This window comes from Rattus norvegicus, chromosome 8, assembly GCF_036323735.1.
Source record: "Rattus norvegicus strain BN/NHsdMcwi chromosome 8, GRCr8, whole genome shotgun sequence".
In the NCBI taxonomy this organism is placed as follows: Eukaryota; Metazoa; Chordata; class Mammalia; order Rodentia; family Muridae; genus Rattus; species Rattus norvegicus.
This window is the reverse complement of record NC_086026.1, coordinates 101146205-101160893: the sequence shown is the minus strand read 5'-3', so window position 1 is coordinate 101160893 and position 14689 is coordinate 101146205.

Genomic DNA, 14689 nt, shown 5'->3' with positions numbered 1-14689 from the left:
CAGAGACTTCAAACTAGCAATTCTAAATATGTACAAGGAACTCAAAGAGGAATGAGTAAATGCCTGGAGATTTAGAAAGCACCGTTCAATGAGATAGTGAAAGGAATTCAAGATATGAAAACAGAATTTCAAAAAGCGAACCTCTGAAGAAAAACTAAAATGGAGTAACACTTGAAAGGAATAAATCATTATCTCAAGCAAAACGTCCCAGGAGAGTCTCACCAACAACCTGGATCAAGTGAAATTTAAACCACCAAGTCTTGAAGACATCATGCAAGAAATGGATCACTCAGATAAAGAAAGTATTGTTTAAAACCCTAGTAAGAAAACACCCATCTTTTCCATTGAGATCTAAAACACCAACAAAAGAACCAAGTCAAAGGCACAGAAAATATCTTCAGCAAAATCATTGAAGAAAAACGCTAAAATCTAAAGAGATATCATTTGAGAAACAAAAGGCACATGGAATATCAAATAACTTAGACTTGAAGAGAGGCTTGCCCTACAATGCATAATCAAAGCCTCAAAGAAAAGTGACTGAGTTCTGCAAGAGAGAAAGGCCATGCTATGTACAAAACCAGGCCTGGGTTTTCATTGGAGACCTTGAAAACCAGAGGGGTAAGGACTGATACTTTATAAGTTCTGAAAGACCACAAATTTCATCCCAGAAACCTGGCAACACTAGTAATCATAATCAAAGTTCAAAGAAAAAGGTTTTGTAATAAAAACAGACTTAAGGGACGGATGATCATTGAGGCTTCTCTACAACGAATGGTAGAAATAATACATGGTCTAGACGTCTAGCCTTGTGGAAAGGTGGTGAGGTAAATACGGAAGAAAGCAGGAAATGGGTAAAGGGGGCAAGGAGGAAAGGGGGAAAAGGGGAAAGGGGGCAAGAAGGAAAGGTGGAAAGGGGGAAAGGGAATAACAGGATACAAGGGATCTGATAGGGGAAGTGGGAAAGTGTAGGTTTTTTTGGAAAGGGTGAAGGATGAGGGAAATGGATGAAGTAACAGTAAGAATCTGAAATATAAGGGAGGGGGGAGGGGGATGTTTGCCCGGAAACCGGGAAAGGGAATAACACTTGAAATGTATATAAGAAATACTCAAGTTAATAAAAAAAAATAAATAAATAAAAAAAAACAAACAAAAAAAAAGAAATTATACTATTGATTATTTACCAAAAAATATTATAAAACATGTACATGTATACTTTTTTATTTTTTATTAAATTATTTTACTTATTTACCTTCCAAATTTTGCCCCCTTTCCTGCTCCCCCCAATAGTTCTTCACTCCATTTCCCCTCCCCTTTGCCTCTGAGAGGGTGTTCCCCAATCATCCATCCACCTGCCTCATCTACCCACTCATCCTCATCTTACCCCCACCTTCATGTCTACAGGATTAGTGGGAGTATCCTCTCCCACTGAGGCCAGTCAAGGCAGTCCTCAGCTATATATGTGCCTGGGGCCATGGATCACCCCACATATGGTGGCTTGGTCTCTGAGAGCTGTGGGGCGTCTGGGTTAGTGACTGCTGTTCGTCCTAAGGATGGCCTTTCTCTTCAGCTCCTTCCATTCTTCCCATAACTCTTTCATAGAAGTTCCAGACCTCAGTCCAATGGTTGGCTCTATCTGCATATGTCTCAGTTAGCTGATAGCAGAACCTCTCAGAGAACAGCCATGCTATACTCTTGTGTGCAAGCACAAAATGCCATAATAATAGTGTTTGGTGTCTGCCTGTGGGATGGATCATAAAGGTCCTTCAACTGAAGAATGGATACAGAAATTGTGGTTCATTTATAAAATGGAATATTATTCAGCTATTAAAATGAGGACATTGTGAATCTTGCAGGCAAATGGATGGAACTAGAAAATATCATCCTCATAGAGGTATTCCAGACCCAAAAAGACAAGTATGGTATTTGTTCACTGACTAGTGGAAATTAGCCAAAAACGTACAGAATATACCCATAATACAACTCACGGACTATATGAAATTTGACAAGAAGGAAGACACACATAGTTTTAATGAATGTTTCTTTTCTGAGTTGATGATGTTCTCTCTAAGAGCCAAAGATTACATAACAGAAGCCCTAAACCAGACATGAGGAGGCCTTGTGAGGTGTTGGGCATGGCTATGCAAGAGACTCCCAAAATATGTCACTGCCTTTACTTCCCAATGAGAGAGAGAAGGTACGTCCCTATTGCTGAAGATGCCATGAACTTCAGAAACAGGTTCCACACACCACTGAATGTAACTGACCTGAAAGCCCAGTCCCTGTAGACTAGTTTTCATGGTACCACTTCTTTTAAAGAGAGGAAACCCTTAGGCTCTGTCCTTTCACAGATTGGAGCCTGAGCTGCCTGCGGTCTGATCCTCACAGTATCTTTCTTATTGTTCTAAATGCAGACCAAGAGGCTTAGCTTTAGTGATACTAACAGCTTACACAAACACAGTCTTCCCAAACAGTGCCACCAGCTAGGAGATACCTGTGCAAACACACAGACCTATGGGAGACACTGTAAATTCAAATCACAACAGGAATGCACTATGGGTGTGTGAACCAGTGATATATGAACTAAATGAGTGTGAACTAGAGATGTGTGATTCAAAGGTTTTTCCACCAAGGGAGTGTGAACAAAGAGTGTGGATTCTGGGTACAAGTATACCAGGTGTATGTGCACCCAAATGTGCAGCAAGATTCTGTACGCCAGGAGTATGTGCCCCAGAGGAGTGTGAATGAGGGTTGAAAGGTATATGTGCGACAGGATTTCATGTACCAATGATATGTGTACCCAGTGTGTGTGCACTAGAGGAATGTGCCCCAGAGGTATGGATTAGTACATTTTATGATTCAGCACGTATGAAGAAAGGGTGTGTATACAGTGATATATATATATATATATATATATATATTTATATATCATGCTCATCTATATGCTCATCTGTGCTCTTGCTAGTTGCTGGAAAAATATGTCTTCCTCACTATGTGTGCATTAATTGGTTTATCTCCTTCACGTATTACTCATGTACTATCTTCTCTCTGAAGCCTTGTGTAGAAATTCTAGTTTCACACCATATCTCCCCACTCCATATCTCTGAAGTCTCCTAGAGGCCATATGGTTATCATCCCACACAAGTCAAAGCTCTGAAACATCATCGGACATTAGTTTTTGATTTGTGTAATCAAATCCTCCAATTTTCTCATTGGAGCGAAAAATAGTTCCTGTTTGAACAAGATTACAAAATGATCTAATTACCAATCATCTACAGAGTTAAAATGAGAATGAATTAGACAGCAACATGTCTAATAAAGCAAGCAGATATGCCCATCGTTAAAAAGTTCACCATTAACTTTTTCAAAGCAGCAGAAGTTTAACTTAAAAACAAGTAGAACTTACAAAACCTACATTGTATTAAGAGAAGCTCCTTCATCGAACAAGGAAGGTTTGCTATTCTCCATTTGTGAGAAAATGCAGTGTTGAAAATGGCTACTGGGTATCTAGTAAACAGAAGTCAGATACTTGATAAGAGAAACACAGAGAAAACAGGTTGGGGTCTTAAAAGAAGAACATTCCAATCTACACATGATTCTGGCTTTGTTTCTCATGAGTCTCACAATGTAGTATCCCTAGCAAGACAGTGCAACGACATTACAGCATGTGTCCATCCATTTAGATAAACCAAATACAGAAATATCTAACTCTTCCACCTTAGCATTACAACAGATATTTTGTAGATTCAAAATAAATCTGGACTGTTTGGATGGTTTATCTGATTCTGATTTAACTTTGGTACCTGGTATCTGTCTAGAAAATTGTCCAATTCCAATTTTGTTGAGTATAGCCTTTTGTAGCAAGATCTGAAATTTTTTTTGAATTTCCTTAGTTTCTCTGCTTCTCTCTCCCTTTGCATTTCTGATTTTATTAATTTGGATACTGTCTCTGTGTTCTCTGGTTAGTCTGACTAAGTATTTAACTATCTTGTTGATTTTCTCAAAGAACCAGCTCTTGGTTTTGTTTTTTCTTTGTGTAGTTCTTTTTGTTTATACTTGGTTGATTCCACCACTTGGTTTGATTATTTCCTGCTGTCTACTCATCTTGGATCTACTTGCTTCCTTTTGTTCTAGAACTTTCAGGTGTGCTGTCAAACTGATAGTGTATGCTCTCTCCAGTTTCTTTTTAGAGGCACTTAGAACTAGGAGGGTTTCTCTTAGCACTGCTTTCATTGTATTCCACTGGTTTGGGTATTGTGTCTTTATTTTCATTAAATTCTACGAAGTCTAATTTCCTTCTTTTTTCCCTGACCAAGTTGTCATTGAGTAGAGCATTTTTCAGCTTCCATGTGTACGTGGGCTTTCTGTCGTTTTTGTTGTTATTGAAGACCTGCCTTAGTCCATGGTAATCTGATAGGATCCATGGAATTATTTTATTCTTCTTGTATCTATTGAGGCTTGTTTTGTCACCGATTATGTGGTCAGTTTTGGAGAAGGTACCATGAGGTGCTGACAAAAAGTTATATTCTTTTGTTTTAGGATGAAATGTTTTATAAATATCTGTTAAATCCATTTGGGTCATAACTTCTGTTAGTTTCTCTGTGTCTCTGTTTAGTTTCTGTTTCCATGATCTGTACATTGATGAGAGTGGGGTGTTGAAGTCATCCACTATTATGGTATGAGGTGCAATGTATGCTTTGAGCTTTAGTAAAGTTTCTTTTATGAATGTGGGTGCCCTTGCATTTGGAGTATAGATATTCACAATTGAGAGTTCATCTTGGTAGATTTTTCCTTTGATGACTATAAAGTGTCCTTCCTTACCTTTTTTGATAACTTTGGGTTGAAAGTCAACTTTATTTGATATTAGAATGGCTACTCCAGCTTGTTTTTTGGGACCATTTGCTTGGGTTTTTTTTCCAGCCTTTTCCTCTGAGATAGTGTTTGTCTTTGTCGCTGAGGTGTGTTTCCTGTATGCAGTAAAATGCTGAGTCCTCTTTATATATCTAGTCTGCTATCCATTAATGTTAAGATATATTAATGAAAAGTGATTGATGCTTCCTGTTATTTTTGTTGATAGGGGCAGAATTATGTTTGTGTGGCTATCTTCTTTTGGGTTGGTTGAAAGATTACTTCCTTGTATTTTCTAGAGTATAGCTTCCCTCCTCGTGTTGGAATTTTCCATATACTATCCTTTGTAGGGCTGAATTTGTGTAGAGATATTGTGTAAATTTAGTTTTGTCCTGAAATATCTTGGTTTTGCCATCTATGTTAGTTGAGTTTTTCTAGGTATAGTAGCCTGGGCTGGCATGTATATTCGCTTAGGGTCTGTATAACATCTTCCCAGGATCTTCTGGCTTTCATAGTCTCTGGTGAGAAGTCTAGTGTAATTCTGATAGATCTGCCTTTATATGTTACTTGACATTTTCCCTTACTGCTTTTAATAGTCTTTCTTTGTTTTGTGTGTTTGGTGTTTTGTCTATTATGTGACGGGAGGTGTTTCTTTTCTGGTCCAATCTATTTGTAGTTGTAGGCTTCTTATATGTTCATGGGCATTTTTTTTTAGGTTAGGGAAGTTTTCTTCTGTAAGTTTGTTGAAGACAGTTACTGGCCCTTTAAGTTGGGAACCTTTTTTCTCTTCTATACCTGTTATCCTTAAGTTTGGTCTTCTCATTCTGTCCTGGATTTCCTGGATATTTTTGATTAGAAACTTTTTGCATTTTCTTTGACACTTATGTCAATGTTTTCTATGGTATCTTCTGTCCTGAGATTCTCTCTTCAATCTCCTGTATTCTGTTAGTGATGCTTGCATCTATGATTCCTGATCTCTTTCTTTTCTATCTCCAAAGTTGTCTCCTTTTGTGCTTTCTTTTATTGTTTCTATTTCCATTTTTAGATTCTGGATGATTTTTGCCTAATTCCTTCACCTGTTTCATTGTGTTTTCCTGTAACTCTTTAAGGTATTTTTTGCGTTTCCTCTTTAAGGTCTTCTACTTTTTCTTGTTTACCTGTATTAGCCTGTTTCTTTAAGGAAGTTATTTATGTCCTTCTCAAAGTCCATCATCATCTTGAGATGTGATTTTTAATCCAAATCTTGCTTCTCCAGTGTCTTGGGATATGGAATACTTGCTGTGGTGGGAGAACTGAATTTTGATGATGCCAAGTAGTCGTGGTTTCTGTTGCTTAGGTTCTTGAGCTTGCCTCTCACCATCTGGTTATGTCTGTTGGTCTTGCTGTCTCTGACTAGATCTTGTCCCTTCAGTGGGCCTGTGAGCCCATGATCTTATGAGTAAAAGCACTCCTGGGAGACCAGCTCTCTCTGATCTGGGTTTGGATCGGGAGGGCTGTGGACAGCATTAGCTCTGGGAGGCTCATCTTTATTATTTACCTTCTTTATTATTACTCTTGTACTCGTTTCTACCTGTGTATATGTATGCCGATAAAACTTTCACGTGCTCATCAAGACTGAGCCAGGTTAATGTAATAATCCTTTGCCAGTAACATTTTTGTCACCAATGGCTACTCTTATGTGTATTTTGCTCTTATTAGATCATGCCACTTCACTGTGAAATTCCTCAAAAATCCTATAGCTTTTGGGTTGAAATCAACACAACCATAATGTATCTTCAAGGTCCATTTTATCATTTCTCCTCACTTCTGAGCATTTATATTTTCAGTTTTTTTTCTTTTCTTTTTTTCGGAGCTGGGGACTGAACCCAGGGCCTTGCGCTTGCTAGGCAAGCGCTCTAGGCAAGCACTCTACCACTGAGCTAAATCCCCAACCCCTATTTTCAGCTTTTTGATATGTCAGTGTACAAGATGGGATACATGTATCAAAGGCTTCATGAAATAAGCTGTATAGGGAGTAGGGAAGGGGAAACCCATGTTTTTCAATATATATGCAGGAGTCATAGATCCTGGAGAAAAAGTGGGACACAATTCAATGAACGATAGCTGCATATAGTTGCATGTTGCTGAATGTAGCTGCATAACTGTGCTATGACAATGATGGGATGAGAACCCTTAGTGACGGAAACAAGCTGAAGAAAAAATTCCAAAAACACTGCTTATGTCTGAGTAAGAAATTTCAGTTAGGAAAAGCACTGCTTTTAGGTGATGCTGAAGAGGAGGAAGGATTGCCCTCCATTGTATTAAGGTTGGCAATTATTAAGCATCATCCAAATTAGCTCCATTTCACCAATTATGAATCTATGATAAAAGGCCAAAGTAGAGAAATCCATATTTCACAAATATAAATCAAATGATGTTACTTCCCTTTAAAATGTCTCAAACATCTTTAAGGATTCCTGGGCATTTAGAATAACATTGAGAATAGTGATTCTGTATTCAAAAGTCTATGTTCACTCTAGAACCATGGGTATGTGCACCACTGCACTATGTCTAACCTGCTCCAACCTGCACACAACACTCAGTCATGGGCATCTTCTGCCAGCTTTGTCAACACCAGTCACTTCTTAGATCCTTTTCACTGCTCCCCTCCCCTGTAATTCTTATCACCTGGTCATTTTTATCAAGGATTCTACTTATGCTTTAATTTTCAACTTATATGGCTATCGATCATAATTATCTCAATTATTGTTGTATTCATTGATCACCTGTCTCATGCTAGAACACAAACTCTTTGAGAAAGGAAACCCTATTTTCTCTATTACCTTAATCCTACCCTGTAGAAAAATAATACATTATATATTTATTAAATATGTATTGAATGAATGAAAAACAAATTGAGAGTTCCATTTGATGTATATATATAATATATAAATACATGCATTAAATTTAAACAATATAAGTATAAAACATTTATAAATATAAATTAAATATATATATGCATGTATATACATAAATACATAACAGATTAAAGTAACAGATTAAATTATATGTTGCTTTGCATATAATTATATTTTGTAGATATGTTCTTATATATGGAATATACACATACACACACTTCTTATGGTGGAATAACAAGAGTTGAAATAAATAATTATGATAATGGGTTACTATATCAAATATTTAAAAAATCAGGAAAATGAAGGTGTCCATGAGAAGAATACATTTAATGTGTGAGGTTTGGCTCTCCCTGCTCATGCAGACCAAGTACTTATAAGGAAAATTAAAATGAGGAGCAGAGAGAGTTCATCCTTGATCACATCTGGGGAGCCAGTACAAAGAGAGACTTAGAAGAAAGGGGTTGGAAATGTGCTGGGGTTACAGAAGGAAACTGAGTTGAAAGGAGGGGAAAAATCTGCATTCCAACTCATTTGGAAGAGAGAAGGAAAAGCTGCATCATCTGAAGACTCTGTTCACCAGGGCATACAAGCTGAAAGATAAACTGACAGCTGTGAAAGTCTCACGTGCCCCAGAGCTGAGGGGCAAAGGAAGATTGTTTACACAGCACAAGAAGCTGTTGGGAGAGGGGAGGACGAGTTTCACATGTAAACATATGCTTCCCAAAGCATCTCCAAAAATAAAGCATGCAGTGGAGAGAGAGAAACAATCTGTGTTGCACGCAGGCCGACCACCAGTAGAGCAGCAGGCTGAGGTAGAAGAGAAAGGCATACATAAACAAGATTAAACATTATATCCTGATGAAATGACAAGTAAAGGCACTGGGTCTGTATCTTACTTTTTGGTAAGTTACAGAGAACGTGGTCATCTGACTACACCAAGGAGGAGTGGCCAACCTAGCCTTGCTGTTTTGATGGTTTTGTAGAAATAACAAAACATTCACAAGTTATTGGGGGAAAAGAAATAAACAAACCAATGAATATATTTCTGAAATTCCATACATATATGCGTGTGTGTGTGTGTGTGTGTGTGTGTGTGTGTGTGTGTGTATGGAGAGAGATCTTGATAGAAATTTATATATTTATAAAATATATGCATATATTAAAGTTATTGTAACTGTCTCAACTGTAGCACCAGATATGAACACAATAAAAATGTAGATATAAAAATTCTGATATCCTCTTGGAGATAAGGGAGGAGGAACAGCCAGAGAGCGAATGGTGAGGAGGATTAGAACTGGATTGTAAAAAGAAAAATTTTCAAAATAAAAGAATAAGCTTAAAAAAGGAAAAAAAGGAAATGCACACTCTTACAATTCACATGTATGTGTGGTCTCTATAAAATTAATGAATGAATAATACCAAAATATAAAAGTATCTAGAAGAAGAAACCTGCAAACTCTATTCAAGTACACATCAAGAAGATCACTTTCTATGACTCAAATGGCTTCATTCCTGGTTTAAGAGTATGGTTACATTACAAGTCATGTAATACATCACATGAGTAGACACACAATAGAAATCACATGCTCATCTCATTAGAGGTAGGAAAAGCCATTGAAAAAGTCCAATATTCTTTTATAACAAAAGTTCTGAAACAACAAAGAAAGTTGAACTAAATGTACCTTTTATTATGTTAAGTTTATGTTTGGCCTCCATAAACTCCTGTGTTTAAACAAGCCTAAGGAGGCCAGGGAGTAAAATGTGATGGTTTGCATATGCTTGGCCCAGGGAGTGGCACCATTAGAAGGTATGGCCTTATTGGAGGAAGTGTGTCACTGTGGGGGTGGGCTTGGAGACCCTCCTCCTAGCTGCCTGGGGATGCTCAGTCTGCTCCTGGCTTCCTTCAGGTGGAGATGTAGAACTCAGCTCCTCCTGCTCTGTGCCTGCCTGGATGCTGTGATGCTGCCACGCTCCTGCCTTGATGATAATGGACTGAACCTCTGAACCTGTAAACCTGCTCCAATTAAATGTTTTCCTTTATAAAACTTACATTGGTCATGGTGTCTCTTCACAGCAATAAAACCCTAACTAAGACAGAAGTTGGTAGAATCATTTTGAACAATTTATTAAGTTATACATTGTTATATTTTCTGTACATATTTGAGTTCAATAAAGGTGAAAAATATTATACCCATATAGAAATGCCATAATGGAAACTGCTATTGAACATAATTAGCATATGCCAGTAAAAATTTTTGAAAGTGCAAAAAAAGAAATATATTCATGCATAGTGCAGTTTTATTAAGCCATAAATTAGAGTGACACTATTCTGTTTAATAAAAATAAATGCAACTGCAGATTATCATTGAGCAAAAATAAGCCAGATTCAGAAGATAAATGTTCCATACTTTCTTATATTTCAGGAACCTAGATTTTATATGCATAAAGCATATATACATACATATATACATAAAATAAATGAATAGATGATGACAGATAGATGTTAGATAGAATGAAGGAGAGGGAGTAGCAGGTGAAACTTATATTTCTTTAAATTCCAATATATGTGTTTGGTGTCATATTAGTGATTTTTAATCATTGCTCTAATCTAAGAATAAAAATTCAATTAGTCCTCTATATAACTCATTTAGTCATAAAGCTGTTGTTTTTGTAGTGTTGTTTATAAGGTGGACTAAAATTTAAGTTTGGTAGAGATACAGAGGTTAAGATAATTGGTGTGAGATATAGCAATGTTCCCAAAGCCATGTTGTCAAGTATGTACCCATTTTTAAGCCTTTTATTCTATTTCTTGGAAGCAATTTAAGCATGGCTTAGAGAAAAAAGTATTTCGGGAGCTGCAACACTAACTTTCTGCTATAGTTTATCACTGCAAAAATCACTTCTATAATTGTGCAGCCTTTGCTTGCATGACTTGTTAATTATCTTTAATTATACTTTTAGTCAATTACTCAAAATGTGACCTTTTCTAACAAAAGTCATGCAAGAAGAATATACGTGAGGTGCAGGAGCTAAACTGTAGGCGATACACAAATTCACGACAGCAATTTTATTTTTTTGCTTACTGATTCAACACTCAAGTAATCCATTACTAATTACCTTTTCCCTTCTCTGTTTGTATGAGATGAATTACTTTTTCCACCAAAGTCCCTAACAAGCTAGAATATAGAGATGTTACTTAACCTTTATAAAGTATGTAGCTCTAATGAACTACATGATCATCAGGAAGGAATCAAACTGATAGCTGTCATGTAATCTTCACATGCTGTACCCTGAGAAAGCACATTGTATCTTAAGCAGAACTTTGAGTTATATTCTCTGGATGAATGAATATTTTTTACTTTGTTTTGATGCTAATGAAACGCTTCTCAGAAAAATTACCAGCTGCATTACATTCTAAGCAACATAAATCTGCATGAGGCACTTAATTGGTTACAGTGAGCTATTGTATCTTCCTGGTCCTTTGCAGCAAGTGAAACATTTCTAGGAGCCTGAACTTCGTCTGTACCAAGAAATGAGAACAATGGAAAACTTTGCAAATTTTTAACTATGTGGAAGATCAAAAGCACCACTGTTTGTTAAATAGTAAATGAGAAAACTGAACTGCAAATCCTTAAAAAATAACTCCTCTCGGGGCAATAGCTTCTTAGCTGAGGGAGAGCATCCTACGCCCTTCCTGTTTGAAGTAGAATTCCTTCAAAGCTCCATGTAGAGTCATAACCTTGAGTGGACAGCATAGGACAAGTGCCTCGCTGCGCATTGTATTGGCACGTACAGAGAAGACCATGCCTGCTTGTGATGCATGCCTATACTGTGAGAATCCAAAATACAATTTTTGCTGTTGACCAAGGGCAATTAGCCCACCTTCAATAACCGTTTTATTAGAACAGTTCTGTCTCACTGGACTTAGGAAACTGATAACTGTGGAAAATCTCTGCTAATTAAGATCGAAGTCTACCATTGACCAGATAACCTTCTGGAGCTTAGCACTACGTAATGGGCTCCCTTCATGGACAGAACTTCTCTGACCTTGTCTGGGGGAATTCAAACACTACCCCCAACACACACACACACACACACACACACACACACACACACACACACACACACGCACGCACGCACGCACGCTTGTATGCAGCACGCACTCGCCTCCCCTGCCCCCCCTCCCATTCTACCTGTGGAATGTCACTTAGCCTTAGATTAGATTATAGGTTCAACTTTCTTTTTCCCAGTAAGAACACTTTCCATCAGCTCCTGAGATTCCTGAAATGGTTCCCCATACTAACAAGGCATTTTTGGTACTCTAAGCCTTCAGCCTAGGGTCTTTCCCCTTCCTGGATATTTCCACACCATCCCTCATCTCCAGTCCCCCCAAATTATATAAGCCTCGATTCACCCAAAGTAAAGTTGATCTGCCTCCCTGCAGCTGGTCTTGGTATGCCTTATTCATCGTACATACTCACAGGGCTTCTGAAGCCCTCATCTCTCACTTCTGCTCCCATTGCCTTTGCGAACTATTATCTGCAGAAGATCCGCGAGGGCAGGGAGACTCAAGATAACCAGTGCATGACGCACCCGAACAGTGCCAGAAATATTGGTAACTGTAAATCTCTAATGTGGAAGAAACCTTCCCAGCATGATATTGTAAGTCAAAGTGCCCGACTCAGACCCCTCAGTTATCTCAGGATGGTCAAATACATATTAAGAACATGTACAAACTGTTTGAATACCTTTTTTTTTGAAAATTTGGAACTTTGGAATTTCTTTGTATAGTAGCTTATTTTACACCAATGTTTTTTATCCCAAGTTATACCATCTCTAGATGACTTTCCTTTTTGTCAAAAGATGCAATTAGTATAGATTTTAGTGGTAAGATGAATTTTTATTTAGTCCTGCATTTAAGCCCTGGCAAACATAACAAAATTAGAACTGTTTATACCCTATTCAACCCTACAGTTCGCAAACATACTGCAATCTGCTTGAAGTCTGTCTTTTACCAATTTGAAGTTCCACTCGACATCGTAGCAGTGATAATCTGACATAGTCATAGCACATGAGAAGTAGCTATGTGGGGAGAGTGTAGGCTTAGCATAGAAACTACAGTTGTGGTGCCCTTTTACCAATTGGCCTGAACCTTTCCACATGGTGCTAACTGAGAATTAGCTGCTAATAATTGTTACATTCGGTGTCCTATAAAGCTTAGAAAAATCACGGAGAAAGCAAACAGCACTGCCTGATTTTACCTTTCTGCTCCTTTCTAATTTCTTTTTACTCTTGTTCAGTTGACTCTATCACAATTATATTGCAGGAAGTTTCTTGGTATTTTAAAATGATCATTTAATGACACACCAGACAGCATGTATGAGCTCTCTCTGTCATGTATGCTTTCTCTTTTAATTAGGTAAAATTCACTAAAGCACATATCTGGGTAAACATACCCTTCATTATCTCTTATCTTAATTGCCTGCAGCATAAATTTGAAGATATGCCCATAACTTCAGATAAGTTAATTATTTTAAAGTTCATATCAATATAATAAGATGACATATATTCTTTGGAACCAATATGATTATAAATATTTCTTATTTTGCTTCCAGTATAATTTCCACAATAGGAAAAGTAATATGATAAGTATGCTGTTGCCCCACTAGCTTAGTGTTACATACCTGAGGAAATTTTACATTATTGGAAGGGGGCAGAACTGTTACTGGTATCATACTATTTAAAGAAATGAAATTTAATACAAGATTCTTATCTTGTTTCAAGGAAACTTATATAACATCATTATAGGAACTTATTATCAACTGTAAATGAATAAGAAGGTATAAATAATAATTTCCAGTTTAGTGGAATTTCTTTTTATGGACCATTCAAGTAATGATGTATTGAGAAAGCAGCCATTTAGACTCACTTCTAATGAAATGTGTTATCCCCACATGTTATAAAGAATAGTTTTAATCAAAAGAAAAAGCTCTGTAAATGTGTTCTTTTTGATGTAACAATTCAATTTTGAAAGCCATATTAAGGAAATCACAGGGAGGTAGACAAGAATTCACACAAAAATAGTATTCATGCTAGAGTTATTCAAATACTAAAATTCAGCGTGAACCACATATTTTGAAGGGACACACCAGCTTAAAAAAGAACACTTTTTGTAAATGGAATCTTTGGAATTATTATCATTTTTAATAAACTATCTGTTTATAAAATCCACATGATACTGTGGATATTAAAGGGGGAACACCCTTAGTCTGACAAAGTAGCTTAGTCAGGCAACCTAAAAATGAGTGCAGTCAGTGGTGGCCTTTTGTTTGTATAGTATTCCATAGTTCTTCCATTTTATATTGAGAATACTTATATTTGTATTTTTTAATTTTTCTCTATTACAACGACCCCAAGCATCCTTGGATGTTGACTCATTGCCTACACAACTCCCAACACAATCTCGAATGGGGCTAGAGCGTGAGCTGTACAAAATATCACAGGGCATACGCAAAGATGGTCACCCAATTGACCTGTGCTTCACTGCCTTTTCTTCTTCAGATTAGACTTCCATTTCTTTCCTGTCCTCTCATTAGAATCCTTTCCTTCCTCCTTTCCTCTAAATGGCTAGTAGCCTCCAGGTTTTCCCCACACTTTGTATCTGCACAGTACTCAATGCCATATTTCTTGTGTGCTAGTAAAGAGAAGAGACATCTGTGTTTCTTTACAAAGCAAAATACATGAGAGACTAATAATATTTCAGTTCATGTTTTTGTCATGTAAACACACATGTAAACATAACATATTGAGAGTGTATGCCTAGTCATTTTCTATGTTTCTCTCTGTCCTTCCATCCCCAGTTCTCTCTGTCTTTTCCTGTTTCCCAATGTCTTTTGTCTATGTGTGTTTCTCTTTCTGTGTTTGTATTTCTCCTCCCTGATCTCTCT